General features: G+C 41.1%; 1 long non-coding RNA gene across 1 annotated transcript; it reads right to left on the reverse strand.

Annotated features, from left to right (window-relative positions):
* Positions 1 to 16,562: 16,562 nt before the first annotated feature.
* On the reverse strand, positions 16,563 to 22,484 carry LOC120398613. Its single transcript, XR_005594578.1, has 3 exons — positions 22,418 to 22,484; positions 21,032 to 21,255; positions 16,563 to 16,713 (listed from the first exon to the last, which is right to left on the reverse strand). It is a non-coding gene; the product is annotated as an uncharacterized LOC120398613 (long non-coding RNA).
* Between the last annotated feature and the right edge of the window lie 128 nt (positions 22,485 to 22,612).

A 22,612-nucleotide genomic window follows, 5' to 3' on the forward strand; every position in this document is an offset into this window, starting at 1 on the left:
CTAGGTCTGGGTTTTCTTGGTTTTCTTTAGGTTCCATCACTGTGGTAGCCAGGTGCTTCCCACGTAAATTAGATTTGTATGGCAAGGTCCCTGGCAGACTTCAAGGAGTCTTATGCTTTTCTCCTCTCTCTGGTTTTGAGAAACTGCTTGGGATATACATATACTTTCCTTTCCTTCTCCCACATCCTTCTGGTTATGGTGTGGAAACTTTATCGAAGAGGAGGTGGTCTTGGTGAATACCCTATTGGTGGTGAGTCAAATCTCTTCTGGAAGCATGTTCCACCCAATTGTAGCCATCCAATTAAGAAGGGGGCAGGGAGACAGTGGAGGGATTGTATCCCAGGGGTGATCTGCTCCTGCAAGCCTTTCCTGTTCAGGAGGTGGGCAGGAGCTTTTGTACAAGTTGGAGCCTCAACAGTCCTTTTGCCTTCAGCCTCCTATATCCAGTCTGGATATGATGTGTGCATGACTCACTGAGGCCAGATTCTTGTCTCAGAGGAAGCGATGAAGTTTTCTAGCATGCTGGAGGTGAGAGAAAATATTTTCTGCCAGTAATTAAACCTGATTAGCTAGGCTTAGTAATGACTCCAGCATTTTGTGGCACTTTGAGGAATAGAAGAAAAATCTCCTTTGTCTCCATTGTCCTCTAGTTTTTTGAAACATTTCCCCGTTCTGACTGGCATCACTTTGGCCTTTCCCAGGCTGAGTTTGAGCCAGCTGCTGATATCCTGTAGGCATTGTTACAGCTTTTGGTAGTGTTTCTAGAAACAGGCCCTTACTATGGAATACTCCATCTGTGCATCTATGTGTGTGTATGCTTCACATTCTATGGGTGTGATCTACTTTCCTTACATTGGTGTAAATCCCTTGAAGTAAATCCCTTGAAGTCTACTGAGTTACTCATATTTGCACAGGTGTTAATGAGGGGAGAGTCAGGCCCTGTTTGTTGAGAGGGGATGGGCCGACATGTGCCTCGAGCCGGTTGAATACTGGTTGTGATTAGTGTATTCGATAATTATTTTCATTTTCATTTGATGGAGAAATTATTAGTGAACACATTTTTTCATTATTTTACCATCTCCACAGTTGGTTGAACTGTAGTTATTTTCAGTGCCTGAAATTTACATAGTTTTTGTTGTTGTTGTTCTTTCTAATAATGTTACTGGCTCTTTGTCTCATTTCTGTATAGGAAGTAAATTGTTAACACTGAAAACAACAACAAAAAGGAGATCTTTCACTTCACTTACCTTTACCTAAAATGTCCTTTATTCAAAATAAACTTGAAGAGTTTATTCCTTTTATATCTCACACTTCCACTACTGTTGGGTCCCAGTGGTGTGTCAGGTTGTAAGAAACGGAGATTGGTCCTTCAATAAGCATTTCAAGAAGCTAAATTTAGGCTGCTAGGGAAGAGACTGAAATCCAGGACCTCTATGGTGGCATTCTCAGAAATGCTCCCAGTTCCACGCGCAGGGCCAGGTAGGCAGGCAGAGCTTCAGCGTCTCAATGCGTGGATGAGACGATGGTGTAAAGAGGAGGGGTTCACGTTCATTAGGAACTGGGGAAACTTAGAATCATAGAATCATAGAATTCAAGATCAGAAGGGACCATTATGATCATCTAGTCTGACCTCCTGCAAGATGCAGGCCACATAAGCCGATCCACCCACTCCTTAGCAAGCGACCCCTGCCCCATGCTTCGGAGGAAGGCGAAAAACCTCCAGGGCCATTGCCAATCTTCCCTGGAGGAAAATTCCTTCCCGACCCCAAATATGGCGGTCAGCTGAACCCCGAGCATGCGGGCAAGACTCTCCAGCCAAACCCTCTGGAAAAGGTTATATCATACCATTGACCCATTGTACTATTTACCAGCGTGGCACTTAATTGACCTATTGACTAAGCCCGTTATCCTATCATACCATCCCCTCCATAAACTTATCTAGCTTAATCTTAAAGTCATGGAGGTCCTTCGCCCCCACTGTTTCCCTCGGTAGGCTGTTCCAGTATTGCACTCCCCTGATGGTTAGAAACCTTCGTCTAATTTCAAGCCTGAATTTCCTGACTGACAGTTTATATCCGTTCGTCCTCGTGTCCACATTAGCACTGAGCTGAAATAATTCTTCTCCTTCCCTGGTATTTATCCCTCTGATATATTTAAAGAGTGTAATCATATCTCCTCTTATCCTTCTTTTGGTTAAGGAAAACAAACCGAGCTCCTCAAGTCTCCTTTCATACGAAAGGCCTTCCATTCCTCGGATCATTCTAGTGGCCCTTCTTTGTACCTGTTCTAGTTTGAATTCATCCTTCTTAAACATGGGAGACCAAAACTTCTGGAATGGGAGGAGCCTATACAGGAGAGATGGGCTCCACCTAAACCAAAGTGGAACCAGACTGCTGGCACTAAACATTAAAAAGGTCGTAGAGCAGTTTTTAAACTAGGAGATGGGGGAAAGCCGACTGCTGCAGAGGAGCATGTGGATCGGACACAGACTTCTCTTAGGGGAGAGTCTGATGATAGAGAATCTCCAGGTTATAGTCAGGAGCAGAAGACAGAAGAGGATAATGTAAGGGCCAGATCAGATGATAAACAGTCACATAAAAAAGAATCTGGCACATCAGAAAAAGGCAGACAAATAAACAGGGACAAGTTTTTAAAGTGCTTGTACACAAATGCTAGAAGTCTAAATAATAAGATGGGTGAACTAGAGGGCCTTGTGATAAAGGAGGATATTGATATAATAGGCATCACAGAAACCTGGTGGACTGAGAGCAATCAATGGGACACAATCATTCCGGGGTACAAAATATATCGGAAGGACAGAACAGGTCATGCAGGGGGAGGAGTGGCACTATATGTGAAAGAAAGTGTAGATTCAAATGAAGTAAAAATCTTAAGCGAATCCACATGTTCCATAGAATCTCTATGGATAGAAATGTCATGCTCTAATAAAAATATAACATTAGGAATCTATTATCGACCACCTGACCAGGACAGTAATAGTGATGATGAAATGCTAAGGGAAATTAGAGAGGCTATCAAAATTAAGAACCCAATAATAGTGGGGGATTTCAATTATCCCCATATTGACTGGGAACATTTCACTTCAGGACGAAATGCAGAGATAAAATTTCTCGATACTTTAAATGACTGCTTCATGAAGCAGCTGGTACGGGAACCCACAAGGGGAGAGGCAACTCTAGATTTAATCCTGAGTGGAGCACAGGAGCTGGTCCAAGAGGTAACTATAGCAGGACCGCTTGGAAATAGTGACCATAATACAATAGCATTCAACATCCCTGTGGTGGGAAGAACACCTCAACAGCCCAACACTGTGGCATTTAATTTCACAAGGGGGAACTATACAAAAATGAGGGGGTTAGTTAAACAAAAGTTAAAAGGTACAGTGACTAAAGTGAAATCCCTGCAAGTTGCATGGGCCTTCTTAAAGACACCATAATAGAGGCCCAACTAAAAGAACTAAAAAAGAGCCACCGTGGCTTAACAACCATGTAAAAGAAGCAGTGAGAGATAAAAAGACATCCTTTAAAAAGTGGAAGTCAAATCCTAATGAGGCAAATAGAAAGGAGCATAAACACTGCCAAATTAAGTGCAAGAGTGTAATAAGAAAAGCCAAAGAGGAGTTTGAAGAATGGCTAGCCAAAAACTCCAAAGGTAATAACAAAATGTTTTTTAAGTACATCAGAAGCAGGAAGCCTGCTAAACAACCAGTGGGGCCCCTTGACGATCGAAATACAAAAGGAGCGCTTAAAGACGATAAAGTCATTGCGGAGAAACTAAATGGATTCTTTGCTTCAGTCTTCCCGGCGGAGGATGTTAGGGAGATTCCCAAACCTGAGCTGGCTTTTATAGGTGACAAATCTGAGGAACTGTCACAGATTGAAGTGTCACTAGAGGAGGTTTTGGAATTAATTGATAAACTCAACATTAACAAGTCACCGGGACCAGATGGCATTCACCCAAGAGTTCTGAAAGAACTCAAATGTGAAGTTGCGGAACTATTAACTAAGGTTTGTAACCTGTCCTTTAAATCGGCTTCGGTACCCAATGACTGGAAGTTAGCTAATGTAACGCCAATATTTAAAAAGGGCTCTAGGGGTGATCCCGGCAATTACAGACCGGTAAGTCTAACATCGGTACCGGGCAAATTAGTCAAAACAATAGTTAAGAATAAAATTGTCAGACACATAGAAAACATAAACTGTTGAGCAATAGTCAACATGGTTTCTGTAAAGGGAAATTGTGTCTTACTAATCTATTAGAGTTCTTTGAAGGGGTCAACAAACATGTGGACAAGGGGGATCTGGTGGACATAGTGTACTTAGATTTCCAAAAAGCCTTTGACAAGGTCCCTCACCAAAGGCTCTTACGTAAATTAAGCTGTCATGGGATAAAAGGGAAGGTCCTTTCATGGATTGAGAACAGGTTAAAAGACAGGGAACAAAGCATAGGAATTAATGGTAAATTCTCAGACTGGAGAGGGGTAATTAGTGGTGTTCCCCAAGGGTCAGTCCTAGGACCAATCCTATTCAATTTATTCATAAATGATCTGGAGAAAGGGGTAAACAGTGAGGTGGCAAAGTTTGCAGATGATACTAAACTACTCAAGATAGTTATGACCAAAGCAGATTGTGAAGAACTTCAAAAAGATCTCACAAAACTAAGTGATTGGGCAACAAAATGGCAAATGAAATTTAATGTGGATAAATGTAAAGTAATGCACATTGGAAAAAATAACCCCAACGATACATACAATATGATGGGGGCTAATTTAGCTACAACGAGTCAGGAAAAAGATCTTGGAGTCATCGGGGATAGTTCTCTGAAGATGTCCACGCAGTGTGCAGCGGCGGTCAAAAAAACAAACAGGATGTTAGGAATCATTAAAAAGGGGATAGAGAATAAGACTGAGAATATATTATTGCCCTTATATAAATCCATGGTACGCCCACATCTCGAATACTGTGTACGGATGTGGTCTCCTCACCTCAAAAAAGATATTCTAGCACTAGAAAAGGTTCAGAAAAGGGCAACTAAAATGATTAGGGGTTTGGAGAGGGTCCCATATGAGGAAAGATTAAAGAGGCTAGGACTCTTCAGCTTGGCAAAGAGGAGACTAAGGGGGGATATGATAGAGGTATATAAAATCATGAGTGATGTTGAGAAAGTGGATAAGGAAAAGTTATTTACTTATTCCCATAATACAAGAACTAGGGGTCACCAAATGAAATTAATAGGCAGCAGGTTTAAAACAAATAAAAGGAAGTTCTTCTTCACGCAGCGCACAGTCAACTTGTGGAACTCCTTGCCTGAGGAGGTTGTGAAGGCTAGGACTATAACAATGTTTAAAAGGGAACTGGATAAATTCATGGTGGCTAAGACCATAAATGGCTATTAGCTAGGATGGGTAAGAATGGTGTCCTTAGCCTCTGTTCGTCAGAGGATGGAGATGGATGGCAGGAGAGAGATCACTTGATCATTGCCTGTTAGGTTCACTCCCTCTGGGGCACCTGGCATTGGCCACTGTCGGTAGACAGATACTGGGCTAGATGGACCTTTGGTCTGACCCGGTATGGCCGTTCTTATGTTCTTATGTTCATTAAAACCTAGGAAAACATATCATTGTCCAGAGCGCATACTTTTACCTCAGAACATTTCCTGAAATTTTGATGTATGTGTTTTGTATGATGTCTCAAAAGTGACACAGGGATCCTAAAGACTAACAGATTTATTTGGGCATAAGCTTTCGTAGGTAAAACACCTCACTTCAGGTGCATCTGAAGAAGTGAGGTTTTTTACCCACGAAAGCTTATGCCCAAATAAATCTGTTAGTCTTTAAGGTGCCACCAGACTCCTTGTTGTTTTTGTGGATACAGACTAACACGGCTACCCCCTGATACAGGGATCCTGTGATGCAGGGTTTGCTATAGAAAGTATGTGCTGCTTATTGAATATCAGAGTAAGTTGTTTTGAACATCTGTATTACTTAGCATGTAAGTTATTACAGTCCTTGGGCTGCAGATACTTACACATCTTGTTTTTGGAAAGTTGTTCAGTATTTCCCTTGATAGCAACCAGTCCCTCACATTTTGGAATATGAAAGTCTCAGATCCAATAATTTTGATGCTTCCACTTATATACATGGAGTATAGAAAACGGTTGAGGCAATGGCCTTCTGTCATTTACTCAGCATGTAATATATCCTTTTCATTATTAGGACATGTTGTGAAAACATGAATGATAGGGCTGAAACCCTACACTCCTTGGAAACTTAAGGATAGTACCGCCACTGTATTTAATGCCTTTCTAGCAGTATTTCAGTACTAGTTTGCATATTTTATTGTTATACTTAGACTTATCTTTACAGGCTTTATACATTATTATTAATACTAGCACAGTATGTTAAATACATCACTTAAATCTCTTACTTTCTATTTCTATACTTTGCAGATTTAAAAAAGGAATTTTCAATTATATATTGAAATATGAGCTGTTATTTTGATACAAAACTATCTTGACTCTTAGAAGTGAAAAGGAGAGACATGGGGCTAGATTTACTGGTACACCCTGGCTGCTTTGTGTTGCTCCAGTGAGGCAAGACAACCATAAACCTGGTTTAACTGGTCAGTTAAACTGGGTTTATGGCTTTTTTGCATTGGCGGGACAGTGCAAAGCAGCCGGAGCATGCTGGTGAATCCAGCCCATTAATTTTAACTAGAGACTGGAGCTGGGTCTTTATTCCTGTGGACTACAGGCCTCACTGCCTTTTTGGAGGAATGAGTAACATGACTTTTGACAGTGACATATCTTGAATCCCACTCATTTGACTAATAATTCTTATTATAGCCATAAAACATGATGCTTCTTGCAGTTATCAAACAAGAAAAAAATGGTTCTACTATCAATGGTTTCATTTTAAGTCTCTCTTCATATTTATGATGCTTCTTCTCAAGGATCCAATGGCAGAAACAGTACCCAAGTGGCAAGGATCTAGGGGCAGGCCTACTTTGAACTACTACCCCAGTTTTTAATGGCCATGTGGGGCAGTTCTACTGGGCAGGGTATCACCAGAGTATAGTATGCCCTGCTCCTACTTCCTCCTACTCCTGACACACCTCTTATTCTTGGGGAAGAGAAGAAAGTAGTATAGAACCTACACTTTGGGTGTCCTCAGCTGTTGTTGGGCAGCTTTCAACCCTGCTCAGCCTGCAGCATGGCCCAATGTAAGTTTAAAATATAACTTCTTGCTAAAGACAGATGGGGTAACCCTAATATAAAAATACAAAATAAAAGTCAGATAGTCCCTTTACACCCAAAGGATGTTATGGATCTCGATCAATTAAGTTAGATGGAATTATTGTATCAGTTAGTGAGCCACACAGATAACACAGAAAGACATAGGTGCTGGAACTGGGGGTGCTGCCGCATCCCCTAGCTTGAAGTGCTTTCCATTATACATAGGGTTTACAGTTTGGTTCAATGGCTCTCAGCACCCTCACTGTATAAATTGTTCCAGCGCCCTTGCAGAAAGGCCCCACTTACAGTGCTTTGTCTTCAGAATAAGGATTGCCTCCAATGGTTCTGTGGTTGCAGCTGGAGCAGAGTCTAGTTCTTCTCTCCCTAGAAATCTTAAGGCTTTCAAAAAATCCAGGGGCAGGCCCAGTTATAAAAATGCAGTTTCCTATTAACAAACTCAGTATGCTATCCAAACAAGATTAGAAAACTCTAGGGGCTAAATATGACTAAACAATTATCTGATTCCAGTGGAGGCAATATACACTCTGATATTAAGAAGACACCGGGGGATTTAAAACCCATTTTATCCAAAAAGAAAATCAGATCTGAAATATATTGGATTCGGGAAAAACTGCACTCAGCCAGTATCGCAAATCATTAATCTGGGTTAGAGATATAAACCAAACTCATGTTCTTTACTCCATGGGACTATCCAAAATCCCAGTTTCGGGAAATAAATTTTTGCCACTATTGAGCATCGTGTTCACTGCCATGGGATCCAGGCCTCTGAACTCATACCAGTTCCAGATTTTTCTAATTTGAATAAAGCGTGACTACCCTGAGCCCTGGCTCAAACCCTACATTCTAAATGTTAACATGGCTCCTTTGTGGTTCCCCTTGCTGCCTCTGCTTATGCCCAGTGCTGGCTTATGAGCCAGAAGACTAGCATGAGGGATATCCAAAGGGTAGAGGCGACCCCATATTGTCTAAAAATCCAACAGTGCAGCCTAACCTCTCACCCAGCAGCGCCTGCCTCCCCTCGAACTGTGACAGGCAGCAATACCCAGCAACAGAGCACCTTGTTTCAATCCTCATTTCCCCGGGCAGCAGATCTCTCTCAAACCACATCTACCTGCAACTCAGCTAATTGGGGGAGCTCATTATAATACCAAGAACCTTGAGACAGTGGTTTTGAATATTAGCTATTCACACTTCAGTTCATTCTGGTCAGTCTGTGTTCCTTATTCTTAAAGTTATTTAAGTGGCTTGCTGGATGGGTCCAGGGCAGATACTATTATGATGCCTTAAGATGCTTTAAAGTAGGCGCAAGACTGACTGATGATACCTATTAACTCTGTCTCCCTGGAAGACCAAGAATGTTACCTCCTCAATGCTTCTAGAGCCAGCGAGATACAGGAGACATTTTAGTTCGGAGATGGTGTTGCATGCTGGAGATATGTGCCCAGGATGTTCTTGGTTATGTGCTACCAGCACAATGCCCCCCTTTTCAAAGGTGAGAAGCAATGGGCCTGGGGTGGCATTGTGGAGAAAAAATGAAGACGACATTTGGAAAGAAAGCAAAAAAGTTGGGAGAAAATGCAAATAGCATGTAGAAAAGAGAGCATGGAAGGAGAGAAATATGCAGAGCAAATATTGAGGTGGATCCTCTGTGCTTTCAAGGTGGCACTGCTTGGCATAGACAACGACTCAGTTCTCTTTCTCATACAGTAGTCTTATTTCTTTCTCTAGATATTGGCATCCAAGTTGTCCTCACGTAACCCAGTTTATCAAGTTGTCTATTTTTCTCAGAAAAATAATAAGTCAAGGAAAAAAAAAAGAGAGAGAGAGAAGAAATTCTATCGGTGCATCAAATGCTCCAGGCACATTTTCATCTGGAATGAAAGGGAATGTGTCAGTGAGTGCCTATGACCGACAATACAAAAGCAGTGATGAAAAAGTACCTTTAAAATACATACATCTGAGTCAGCTGCAGAAAGCCCAGCAGCATCAACAAGTTGCACAGATAGCACAGAAATGTCCAGGCCGACATTTGAATGTCCAGAGACATTTATATCATTCTCCTCACCATGCTACTCTTGGTGATTCTAACAAAACTATATCACATTTTCCATTGAACTAGGAAATGTTTCCTTCGAGCAAATAAGTAAAACAACTAGTATGAAAAAGTTAAAACTCTTAAAGATCTGACAGCTGGTAAAGATCAAAATCTGAGCAAAGACTCAGCCAAACATAGTAAGGGCAACTGCTGTAGAAATTCGAGAGCCAAATTTAGCGCTGTAATAAAATAATAACATACGTAATCATTTTTTGTGGGGCTCATTATCATTGTATCTAAGCACCTCAAATTGATCCTCACAACACCCCTCTGATGTTATTGTCCCTATTTTATAGGTGATGACTGAGGGATAAAGGAATTGGGGCTCATTCATGAGCCTAGCAGTGTGCTAAGGCAAGGAAGTAAGGGGGATAGAAGAAGTCCCCTTATCTCTCGGTGCAGAGTACCTGCATCATCAAATCCCTTGAGGGTAGGGTGAAGGGCAGATGCTTCCAGCCAACTACACACCTGATGTTCCTCTGGGTGTGGAGTGGGTGGGAAATCTGAGCCAGTGCAGAGAGGAAAAGGCTTGGTGTGGGTTACTTCCCGCATGAAACAAGGGAGACACAGGGTGCAAAATGTGACCCTCAGAGTCCCTGCCCCATTCCTGGGCCAGTGCAGCTATGCCCAGTTCCTTATTTGAGCTGGGATTGCAAGATGTCATTCAAGCCTAAAATGACTTGCCACAGGTCAAACAGAAAGTCTATGGCAAAGCTGGAACAGATTCAGATCTACCAAGTCCCAGTCCAGTAACTTAACTATGAGGCCATTCTTCCTTCCCAAGGTTCATGCCTTGTATGATTTGCTCAAACAATTGGTGTAAGTGCATAATAGTGGAATATTAATTAGCGGCATCAGTAGTTGAGGAAAATAAATATACCTTACACATCAAAGACCAAACCTACTCTTAGCAAGGTCAATGGCAAAACTGCAATTGACTTAAATGGAAACAGGATCAGGTCCCAAGAAACTAGAAGCAGTAAAAGACACTAACAGTAAAGTAAAATAAAGCAGATCCCCTATATTTTCCTCCCAAGCCACATCTTTCTCCAACACAAGCGGGGGAAAAACACAACCCTGCTGTAAACAGGTGTAACTCCCACTAGAACCAATGGGAGTTGCTCCACTTACCCCAGCAGCTGAATTTGATCCCTCAGAATATTAAATTAGTGTAATGTACACTCACTTTCAACACCCTCAATAGCCAAATAGGAGAAAACTATACTATTTTGCCATTCTGCATCTATTTTCTAGCCAGTTTACACCTGGTATAAAATTACTCCCCTATTTGCATCACCACTGACTTTAGCCCACTGAGTGTTGTAAGAACATAAGAATGGCCATATTGTGTCAGCCCAATGGTCCATCAGCCCAGTATCCTGTCTTCTAACAGTGGATGGTGCCAGATGCTTCAGAGGGAATGAATACACAGGGCATTTATCCAGTGATCCATCCCCGGTCGTCCAGTCCCAGCATCTGACAGTCAAAGGATTAGGGACACTGAGAGCATGGGGTTGCATCCCTGACCATCTTGGCTAACAGACATTGATGAACCTCTCCTCCATTAATTTATCTAATTCTTTTTTGAACCCAGTTTATACTTTTGGCCTTCACAACATCTCCTGGCAATGAATTCCACAGGTTGACTGTGCATTGTGTGAAGAAGGACTTCCTTCTGCTTGTTTTAAATATGAAGTCTATTAATTTCATTAGGTGTCTCCTGGTTCTTGTGTTATGTAAAGGGGTAAATAACACTTCCTTATTCACTTTCTCCATACCATTCATGATATCTGTTAGCTTTTTTGACTGCTGCTGCACATTGAGAAGATGTTTTCAGAGAACTAGCCATAATGACTCCAAGGTCTCTTTTTTGAATGATAACAGCTAATTTAGACCCCCATCATTTTGTATGTATAGTTGGGATTATGTTTTCCAATGTGCATTACTTTGCATTTATTAACATTGAACTTAATCTTCCATTTTGTTGCCCAGTCACCCAGTTTTGTGAAATCTCTTTGTTACTCTTCGCAGTCTGCTTTGGACTTAACTACCTTGAATAATTTTGTATCATCTGCAGATTTTGCCATGTCACTGTTTTCCCCTTTTTCCAGGTCATTTATGATAATGTTGAACAGCACTGGTCCCAGTACAGACCCCTGAGGGACATCACTATTTACCTCTCTCCATTCTGAAAACTGACCATTTATTCCTACTCTTTGTTTCCTGTCTTTAAAACCAGTTATTGATCCATGAGAGGTCCATCCCTCTTATCCCATGGCAGCTTACTTTGCTTAAGATCCTTTGGTGAAGGACTTTGTCCAAGGCTTCCTGAAAGTCCAAGTACATTATATCCACTGGCTCACTTTTGTCAACATGCTTGTTGACCCCCTCAAAGAATTCTAATAGATTGGTGAGGCATGATTTCCCTTTATAAACTCTTCTCTAACATATTGTATTTATCTATGTGTCTGATAATTCTGTTCTTTACTATAGTTTCAACCAGTTTGCCTGATTCTGAAGTTAGGTTTACTGGCCTGTAACTGTCAGGATTGCCTCTAAAGCCTTTTTTAAAAATCAGTGTTACATTAGCGATCCTCCAGTCATGTGGGTACACAGACTGATTTAAGCGGAGATTACTTACCACAGTCAATAGTCCTGCAATTTCACATTTTATTTCCTTCAGAACTCTTGGGTGAACACGATCTTGTCCTGGTGACTTATTACTATTTAATTTACCTATTTGTTCCAAAACCTCCTCTACAGACACCTTAATCTGGGACAGTTCCTCAGATCTGTTACCTAAATAGAATGGTGAGAATCTCCCTCCCATCCATTGCAGTGAAGTAGTAACTAGAAAGGAGCAAAGCTGGAACCACAAATCTGGATCTATTTGAATATCAAGGTGGGGATGAGGGAGGATTGTTCAAATTAGAACCCAAACCTATCCTTACCATTTAGTTTCTGAACAAATGTGGTTGGAAGTTTGTGACTGAGGGAAGAATCTAGCTCATCAATTGAAGCATCCATACAGGGGATGCTTTAGAATATAAAATAGGGCGACCAGACAGCAAATGTGAAAAATCGGGATGGGGGTGGGAGGTAATAGGAGCCTATATAAGAAAAAAGACCCCAAATTTGGGACTGTCCCTATAAAATTGGGGCATCTGGTCACCCTGGTATAAAGGGACCCAAATAGGGGTGGGGACAGCTATCAGGGGTCTGAACACTAAGGCAGATGTGAAACTTTCTGATGGTTTCATGGGGTTATTGCTGGGTTTTTTAATATTTTTTTCTTTAGTCTCTCCTCACCTACTCTCCATTTCTCCACTGTCCTTTCCTTTTCCTGTTCGCACTAGTTCTGTGTTCAAGCATAAGAAGCGAGAGAGCCAAGACAAGGTAACATTCAGGCTCTAGCCCTTCCTCCACATATACTGCACTTTCCCACCAAGCACTTTCTGAAAGTAGAATGCTTACGAAGAAAGTACAACACCCTCCCGCCGACTGGGGAAGTTATCTGTTGTAATATAAACTACCTGTCTGTCTCCCCTCCCTTTTCTCCTCCTCCCAATTTCTATCCTCTTCCCTTCCCCATATTCCTATTTTTAAAAATATCCTGTTCATTTTAAAGGTCAGCCAATGCACTCTGCAGCTGTGCTCTAGCCACTCCAGCTCAGTAGTTTGTGAAGCAAGACTTGCTCAGAAGTATGTCAGAGGCACCAACTGTAATTAAACAGGAACACCATTAATAGCATTCAGAGGAGTGCGAACTGCAGCACTGCCTTTGTGTTGACAAGTTGAGGGCAGATAATGCCCAGGAAGAAATACTGAGTGTTGGATGCACAGCTTTTGAAAATGGATCCTCATTTGCAAAGCATGGTCAAATATATTCCAAGCTATTCTGAAATGATCCTATCCTATAGCACAGCATTCCCTATTTATTGCTCCTAGTGCCTCTAGGACTTTGAAGAATTGTGCTAAATGAAATGCAATATGTTTCTCTAGGGTTTTTTAAAATAAAATTCAATTTTAAAATCATTGTGTCTGGCAGCCAACATGGAGAGAGACTTTTGCTCCTTCTTCACATTCTCCACTATGCTGGGTACAGACTAATTCAGTCCATCTTCCTCATTAGGGTAGCACTTAGTGTTTTCTTCACAGCCAGTCACCCACAAGCTCTGCCTATATTTCTTCTTCTGGCCCTCAAAGCGAGAAAAATAGCAAAGATGAGAAAAAGTTAGAGGTAATAGATTTACTCCTTGTCCAGGGAAGAGATTTCTATTACAGGGTAGAATTTTTTCCTGTTACAGGCAAGGTCTTTCAGCATTGAGAAAATACCTGCCTTGACAAAATATATGGATACTGTCAAAAAAGTTTTCCGTGGGAAAAGAAAGGTTGAAGCAGACTATCCAGCCTTTCTTATAGGCAGACCATAGAGAGCATTAACTGTGGGTCACTGATAATGAGCTGTGATTGTGAGTGTGGTGTATGAGGAAATGGGATGTGTAATGTAGTGATGTGTCATTCCCATCAACAGACAGGGTGTCAGAAAGTCATTTGTCTTCTCCTTTGATAGAGAGAAATCTGTCTCCTGCTGCAGCACAGTCATCATCCCACAGCAGACATATGTTTGAACTGGTAGGTTCTTCTTTTGTTTCTGGGCCTCTCAGGGATTGCCAGAGTCCACCATATCTTTGATCTGCAGCAAAGCCCCATTACAACAACAATAGACAGGACATTTCAATGCAGTGAAATCAAAGCCATCTAGACATCAGCAATTAAGCAGAGCACTCATGGGAGAGATTGAGGAAGATTTTATCTCCAGATGCCTTTGTCCAAAGAAGGGCTTTTTCATTTTATACTCATAATGTACACAAGACCATTCAGTACATGGTTGTGGGGGAGTACCCTGACCAAAGTTTAACTTATCAACTGATTTGAGCTGTCTTATTTAGAAAGCCCTGCTAACATTTTTAGTGCATCTTTGAGAGCTCATCATTCATATGACAATCCTATCAAAGTGTGTTACCTGGAAATCCCTAGATCCTGAGCATTATTTTAAAAATATAAATGAAGATATATGTATGTACATAGGCTATATTTTCAAATAGCAGAGGCTGATAAAGAAATAGGCACACAAATTAGAGTATAAGTGCACTCACTTTTTTGCATGCACAAGACATTCTCTAATATTGGAACATTTGGACCTAACTGCAAAATAATTTCCATTAGGTATGAAAAGTCTGTTTGTTTTTGTTTTTTTTCAGGATATGGAGTTGAATGACCAATGGGGCACTGGGAAACTCACTCCTGTGGGTGACCCAATGGCACAGGCAAGAAATTGAAACTCCCTTCATTTTATACAATGAAAACCAACTTGACCTCAGTGGAAGAGGAATGGTAACCAGTTTAGGTTTGCAAAAGTGTGCCAGTTGATGGAGACCACTGGGTCCTGGGATTGATTAATTTGACTGGAAGTGTCAGGTTTGACAACTTGGAACCTCTATTTTATTTTTTAAGATACTTGCTTTTCACTGTTGCTAAACTAATTATGATATATTTCTTTTTACAGATGCATCCCTAGTTGTTTTAAAACAGGATAGGATTCAGAGCACTAAATACAGATGGCAAATCTGATTGAAAAATGTGTGGCCTGATTCACCACTGCTTCACTGTAGTTTTGCAGCAGTGTGACTCAATCATTTTCAGTGGCATTACATCCTGCCAAAATCTGGAGAAATGCAGGGGTGAGTCCAGCTGTGGGTTCCTAGTCTGGTTTTATTTTTTATTCCAATTTTGAAGGTATTCATCTTTGGAATTTGCTCCCTCCTGAGTGTCAGAATGTGAATCTAGTGACCAGCAGGGCAAGATGCACCTATTTATGGCATCTGGTTAACTTTTCTGTTTTTAACGTTCTTTAATTAAAGGCAATAGCTCCATATCTGTTTTCTTCCATGGTGTAGACTCCAAAATTTAGGGAGAGTTTTGCATATTTCTGCATTTCCTGCTTTTGGGTTGAATTGGAATTAATAACATACCATGATATAGGCTGTGTTCTCACTGTCAGGACCTAATTAAAGATTTTTTTGAGGTGCCAAATAGGAGCAGGGCAGTAAGGTGTGGAATAGGGGATTTAGAGGTAATTTATCTTCATATTGATCTCACTGCCTGAAGGAGCGATGGGGCCAGGCCATGAGTAGCCATATTCATGTAGTTTTGTGGGACCAAAAGAGGTTGCTTGCATTGCTAGTGCTCATTCTGCTAATTTTCTTCTTTGGGCTTTTCTGCCCGTGGAGAACAACTCCACATGTAGACAAGACCTTAGTATTTCAGGCACAACACCAGAAATTTCATGAGACAGAACTCCTAAGATTTCCAATGTAAAGCGGTTGAGAAGCTAAAAGTATGGCTAAGGATGAACTAAATGTGAATGGAATATGTGAACCTTTTGAAGTTCCCCACACTGTTAGCAAGAGTTTCTTTGTTTAATAATAAGCAGGACTCCTCCTTTCTTGACTATTTTGGTGCTGTATTTTCAACAGAAGCATTAGCCCAATGCATAATCCCGAAGGGATCAGAAAAACAAAATAAACAAATAACCACCCCCCAAATCTTTCCGTCTACTTCTGAAATGAAGCTAAAATTTCACAATAAATCATTCTGATTCTCTATCAATGTTCTAATAAATGATAGGTGATGCTCCTTGTACACTCACAAACTATGGGTAGGTTGGTACTGGAAACTGCATGGACTGAGGGCTGTCTATGCCCCAAAGAGTGGAAATGAAAACATGATTAGATACAAGTAAAGGAAGAGATTTCTTCATGAAATTTCAAAGCCTCTTAAAGAACAGCACCTTCACCTTTAATTGCAGGGCAAAATATTCCCACAGGCATGGACTGGTCTTTAAAAGGTTTTAAGCATTTTTAATGATATTATTAAGATATAAAGCACTGTCATTTAAAAGCTTTTAAAAATATGCTCCTTATCGTCTCCTTTTCGGTACCGTTGTCTAGCTTAGGCTAGCAGAAAGGCTGTGCATGATTAGTTAATGTCTGATGATACTTTAATTGACACTATATAGAGATGAAAGCACTCTGATTTTTGTGTGTGTATTTTAATGCTCTACAAAGATGACAAACTGACAGCCCCAGAGACTGACTGTCTTCTCCTTAGCCAGTAAGGGGCAGCATGTGTGCAGGGTAGATCAGACTTTGTTCCATTCAATTAGTTCTTGACCTATCTGCTGAAGCTGCCATCGGAGTTTCAGGTTACTGCCATTTGTGGTGGTGATTTCTGTGGACACCTTAGGAATTGGACTGACTGAAATCACTGACACATTTCACCTAGAATATGAAATAGGGGAAAGGCTTTGTCCCATTAACTATGTCTATGTAATACATTAATTTTCTCCTTTATTTTCTAATCAATATGCTATCACTGAAAATATTCCTTAAAATGTTCCATTGAAACTGAAGGTGTGCTCAGTCAGAGAGGGCAGCTGGTCTGGGACTCAGACACCTGTCATCTGAGTAGATGTCAGCCAATTTACATTTAAAAAGACTCTTCCTAAGAAGGGAGGTTTACCTAGATCCTGCAGAGTGGGAATGCCCTTTGAAAAGATACTAAGTGTGCCTTGGTTCAAAAGAAGTCCTTGAAATGCCTCTAATGCAATCATGGTAAGTAGGAGGAAGTTAAAAGATTGTGTATTGGCAAACATTCATCATTCATTCATGCCCGTCACCCCAACCGGGGTATGGGCCGCCAACAACAGATCTCCATAGTCTTCTATCCTGGGCCATTCGCTCTAGCTGGTTCCAGGTATAGCCCATTTTTTTGCTATCAACCTGAAGGTCGCGTCGCCAGGTATTTCTTGGGCGGCCTCTTTTCCGCTTGCCTTGGGGGTTCCACTGCAGTGCCTGTCTGGTGATGTTGGTTGGCTGCTTGCGTAGTGTATGTCCTATCCAGCCCCACCTTCTCCTTCTAATTTCTTCCTCTGCTGGGAGTTGATGGGTCCTCTCCAAGAGGTGGATGTTACTGATGGTGTCTGGCCAGCGGATCTGGAGAATCCTTCTGAGGCAGCTATTAATGAAGGTCTGGATCTTCCTGGTGGTTGTTTTGGTTGTCCTCCAGGTTTCAGCTCCATACAGTAAGACTGATTTCACGTTGGAGTTGAACAGTCGAATCTTTATTGCCAAAGACAGCTCTCTTTTGACACAACTTCAACCAAGAGTCTAAGGATGACTGCCTCTGGTAACAACAAAGAATGTGCTTTCTGTATTCAGGTCTGGAGCTGGGTGGGCTGGGAAAGAACAGACTTTGAGCCAGATTGAATGTAAATGGAGTTGTGCCATTTTACAGCAGGTGACAATCTCGTGCATAGACTTTATTGCAGTGTTGCCAACTCTCATGATTTTGTCACGAGTCTCATGATACTTATTGTTTTTCTTAAAGCCCCAGCTCATGGAGTCAAGTGGATACGCAATGATTTCAGCCTTCTTTCTTAAAGAAAAAGTGAGTTTCTAGCCCTCATGGCTATGGAGAAAGCTTCAAAATGCACCCTAAAGGCTCAACACGGGGAATTAAAAAACCCCACACCAAATGTTGACATAATCTCATGATTTTTGGTGAGCCTGACTCAGGATTTTTGACATTTTGTGGTTGGCAATACTGTTATAGGCCAGAGTAAACAAGAGCCTGCATACTACAGTGAAAGCTTTGTTATCTGGCATGCTAAGGAAATGGGGGCGTGCCAGTAAGTCAAAAATTCCAGTTAAGTAAGAGTGAGGAGTTTGGGTGCAGGAGGAGCTCAGGGCTGGGAGTTGGGGCTCAGGAGGGGGTGCAGGGTGTGGGGTCTGGGACGGAGTTTGGGTGCAGGAGGGGTTTTGGGGTGCTGGATTTGGGTGACACTCACTTCGGGTGGCTCCCCGCAAATGGCAATGTGATTCTGCTGCTCCTAGGTGGAGGTGGCTCTGCGTGCTGCTGCCGCCCGCAGGCACCACCCCTACAGCTCCCATTGGCCCCACTTCCTGGCCAATGGGAGCTGCGGAGCAGGGCCAACGCAGTGGGGCGGGGAGGCGGGGCAGGGGCAGCGCATGGAGCCCCCGTGGCCGTTCCTCCTTCTAGGAGCAGCAGGGACATATTGGAGCCATGTGGAGCCAGATAGGGAGCCTGCCGGCCCCACGTCAGCTGGACTTTTAATGGCCCAGTCAGTGGTGCTGACCGAAGCTGCCAGGTCCCTTGTTGATCGGGCAATCCGGTCAAAAACCAGACACCTGGCAAACCTACTGAAGATCAGAAATGCTGGTTTATAGAGCTTTCTGGTTGGTAAAGTGCTGGATAACACAACTTTTACTGTACCATGTAATATCTATGAGTCCAGGCTATTACAGTGGCAGCTGTCACTGTGCTATCTGAGCATACTACAGATTTATTTAAGAAGATTTGTTTCTCTCTACCTTCTTCGGCCTGAAGGGCCTTAAGAAAAAAAAAATTCTGTCTGAGTTATTGAGGGAAGGCCAGGTAGAAGAAGCAGGTGTTTTACATTTTGTTCTGAAGGCACTGAGGTTAATAATCATTCTGATCTCTTCTCGAAGAGAGTTCCACAGTAGTCACGGGAGGTCATTTCCAGGAAGAGTGAGGTGTTACCTCAGGTAATTAGGTACAATCACAGAGAGACGTTTAAAGATGAAGCCTGCAGCCCAGTTTAACCTTTGCAAATAATCACACCACTCATAATAGCATATAGTAACTGGCTGAAAGTAAGTTGATATGCCTTCTGTGTTTGTGTGGGTTACTTCTCTCTGTATTCTTATAAACAATATTTTAACTTCACCTAAAGAGCTCAATTCTGAGAAATGCTGAGAATCTTCAAGCTGCAGTTGAAGGTGCTCAACATCTTGCATGGTCACATCCATAATTTGGATCTGGCTGTAACGTGGAGTTACAGGTGACCGATTGACTGCACATGAAGATCCTGGGAGATGAAAGCTACTGCCCCCTTAGAGGACGAAGAGGCTGGGTGAGCTTAACCTGTGCCAAGGTTAACAAAGAAAAGGCAGGAGAAGGGCAGCAGTTTTTTTCCCATAATGATGCCACCACCATCACATGGAACTACGGCATAGCATGTCTTCTGACGTCATGGATGCCAGGTCCTGATTGCCCACTTTCATAGTTTCCCATTGCCAATCCCTGAACTACTGAATCCCCACAAAACTAGATGAATTAAAAATGTCAGCTCTTTATAATGTGCTAATGGTGGATGATTTTTAACACCTTTCAAAATTTCAGAGGGAAAACAGAACTGACATCTGGGACACACTTTATTAGGGTGCATGTAAGTCAGAGGCACACTTGTTTTGCCATGCAAGTTACCTTCTCAATAGATAACTTTATATAACCAAATACACTGGAAACAAGAAACAACATGACAGTGTAACTGAAAAAAGTCTGGATTTCTAGAATCCTCAAGGCAAGAATAGATTGTTTATAGCGCACCTTGCAGCCCAGTGTCCACTGAACAATTTATTTAGAATTGCTAAGGAATTCTGACCATGACTCTTGCCCCAGAAATTAGCCCTGAAGTGCTGTATTGCCGATTTCAAACTCTCCTAGAAGACATTTGACTTACTTTGTTTCCAGATCTGTTGTTTTTCTCCATTTATTCTAACATCCACTGTTTCCCCCTTCCAACTAACCTTTCAGGCATAAGCAGAAGCTATCCTTTAACTCTGGTCTTCAGTATGGTAAGTCACTAATTACTGCTATCAAAACTGATCTCAATAGAATTCAGGTTACTTACAAGATCAACTACAGCAGTTTAACTCAAGACTGAGTATCATTGTGAAACTTGTTGGACAAAACTGCACTTCAAAAGTTGGTTTTAGGTTAATTATTGTTTCAATGTGTATTATTGATCTGAATAAGTGGTGTAGTGCTTTTTAGGTATGGTGTATCATTGACAAAATTTCTAAATGATCCTTAATGTTCAAATACTGTAATTTAAATAGATAATTAGAGATTTTTAGATAATTTACAAACATGGACAATTAACTGTATTAGAATTTGTTCCAAACAAAAATATTTCACTGCAGTATGTTGAAAATATTTATCATGAGCTATTAAAAATGTAGGTGAATTATTCTGATAAGAAAAATAGGATCAAATTTTCAGTAGAAAGAGGCCCAACTTATCCACCTACATTTGCACATAAGATTACCACAGTTGTGCATGCAATTATAGCAATGTGATTTAGATGGTTTATGGGCTGATATCTAATTATGGTTACTGTGCATCCAACTGTAGGTGCACAATTGTGCATGCAAATGGGCCTTAACCAGCTCAAAATGTGGCCCCTCTGATCTTTTTCCTTGACGAGCACAGAGAAGAAAATACAGATTTTGATTGCTGTGATTGAAATGTGAAGCTAAGTGAACTCTAAAATGTTCTGTATCTCATGCTTATAGATGCGTAGTGCAGAAAAGTGGAACAGTCTAACCATTTAAGGGGCTAATAGCAGCTTCCAACAGAAATGATTGGCCTGCTGGAATATTGCAGTACTCCAAAAAATTGCATTAGACACACTCTAGCAACTTGTTACTGAATAAGTTAACTAGCACCAGTAAGTCAGAGACTTAGCTTAAACTCTATGCTACTATAACTCACACTTCTTTGCAATGAAGCACATTAGAATATGAGGCTCTCAGTGTAGACTTATGGAAAACTTGCAGCCATTCCAGAAAGTTGTTTGAGCAGAGTGAATACTGCAATTTTTGGTCTCAGCCAGATAATCTCTCTAATCCAAGTATTGGCTCTCACTCTGCAGGAGATGAAACAGATCTTTGATGGGAAAAAGAGACTTCGCTGTTCTTGGTCTGATTGATGATCACCTTTTCAAAATCAAAAGGAAAATGATTCTCTTGCATGTTGAACTCTGAGTATTATATAGCCTCTTAGCTTGTTGTTTTCAAGGTTCAAAGACTGCAGAATCTGCTTTTTTTGCAGAGAGACGATTTAGAAAAGAATAAAAAAGTCATTTTTAGGGGTTTTCAAACCTTCACCCCATAAATTTGTAAATATCATCTTTGGACTCACTAGAATGGAAAGAGCATATTATGGCCAAAATGCATTACTTGCAGCAGATTCCTTCTTATTCTCAAAGGCTTTTGTTAAATGTACTCCTGAAATGTGTTAAATTGTTAATGTGTTCCAACTTTGTACATTGGGAGCAATTTTATTTGGTATTGGTGCTCCAGAACCTTGACTCTTTCTGAAGAATGGAAGAATTTCCGTTAAATGACTATGCAAAATCCTGTTAACAAAAGCCATTTCTCAGAACATTTTTAAAAGTAACAACCAAGGACCCCATCAACATGGACTATTCCTTAACTGAGCTCAGGAAACCTGGTGATTGTGTACTGGCAGAGTTTTCAAAAGATCCATCTATGTGGGGGACAGAGTGTTGAAACCAATGGGTTCTGGTCTCTAATGTTTGGGGGCAATGATGCAGAGAACATGGCATCTGCTGGATCTTAGATGCTTAGAAAAATGAGAATTAATCTATTGCAAGAAACAATAAAAAGAAACAAAGTTTCTTTTTACATGATAACTTTTGGTTGATGCTAAAACACACAATTATTTTAAGTGGATTACTTCCAAAGAATAACTTAATTTGTTTTATTATCAAACACTACTCCTTTCCTATTTATTGATGAATCAAGCAAGGCAACTGGATTTATTACTTGTAAATCTATGGATAATCCGATTTCCAGATTACTTATGTGTTTGCTCTTCTGGGATCATCAGTAAGTGCAAGTCTGATGCACGACTTAAGTTCTCCAAATGGAACCTTGGTGCATTGTTCTGCTGGACAGAATGGGTGAAATTCAACCATTCTGAGTAATTAAAACATGTTTTGCTTTTGTATCTATAATGTGCATGGCAGCAGTGGAAAGGGTGTAAGGAATTTTATGGTGCTGCTTTATAGTGCATCATAAAGCAGACAAAGAAGCAGAAGGGCTTATTTCAGCTTGTACCTACAATAAATCTTACCCTGCAAGGCATTCATGTGATGATCCTGTGCTGCTGATATTGGGAGTGGACTTGCCAAACAGTATCAGTGTTGATGAAAAATAAAAATAAGAACCCATAGGGAGTGAGGCAGCTTTCTGCCCTCGCTTTCCTAGTGCTATAAGCAGCCAGAATCATTTAGCGTCAGAGGGTCTTTGTGATATAACATTACTGTAG

Source organism: Mauremys reevesii, linkage group 2 (assembly GCF_016161935.1).
Source record: "Mauremys reevesii isolate NIE-2019 linkage group 2, ASM1616193v1, whole genome shotgun sequence".
Lineage (NCBI taxonomy): Eukaryota > Metazoa > Chordata > Testudines > Geoemydidae > Mauremys > Mauremys reevesii.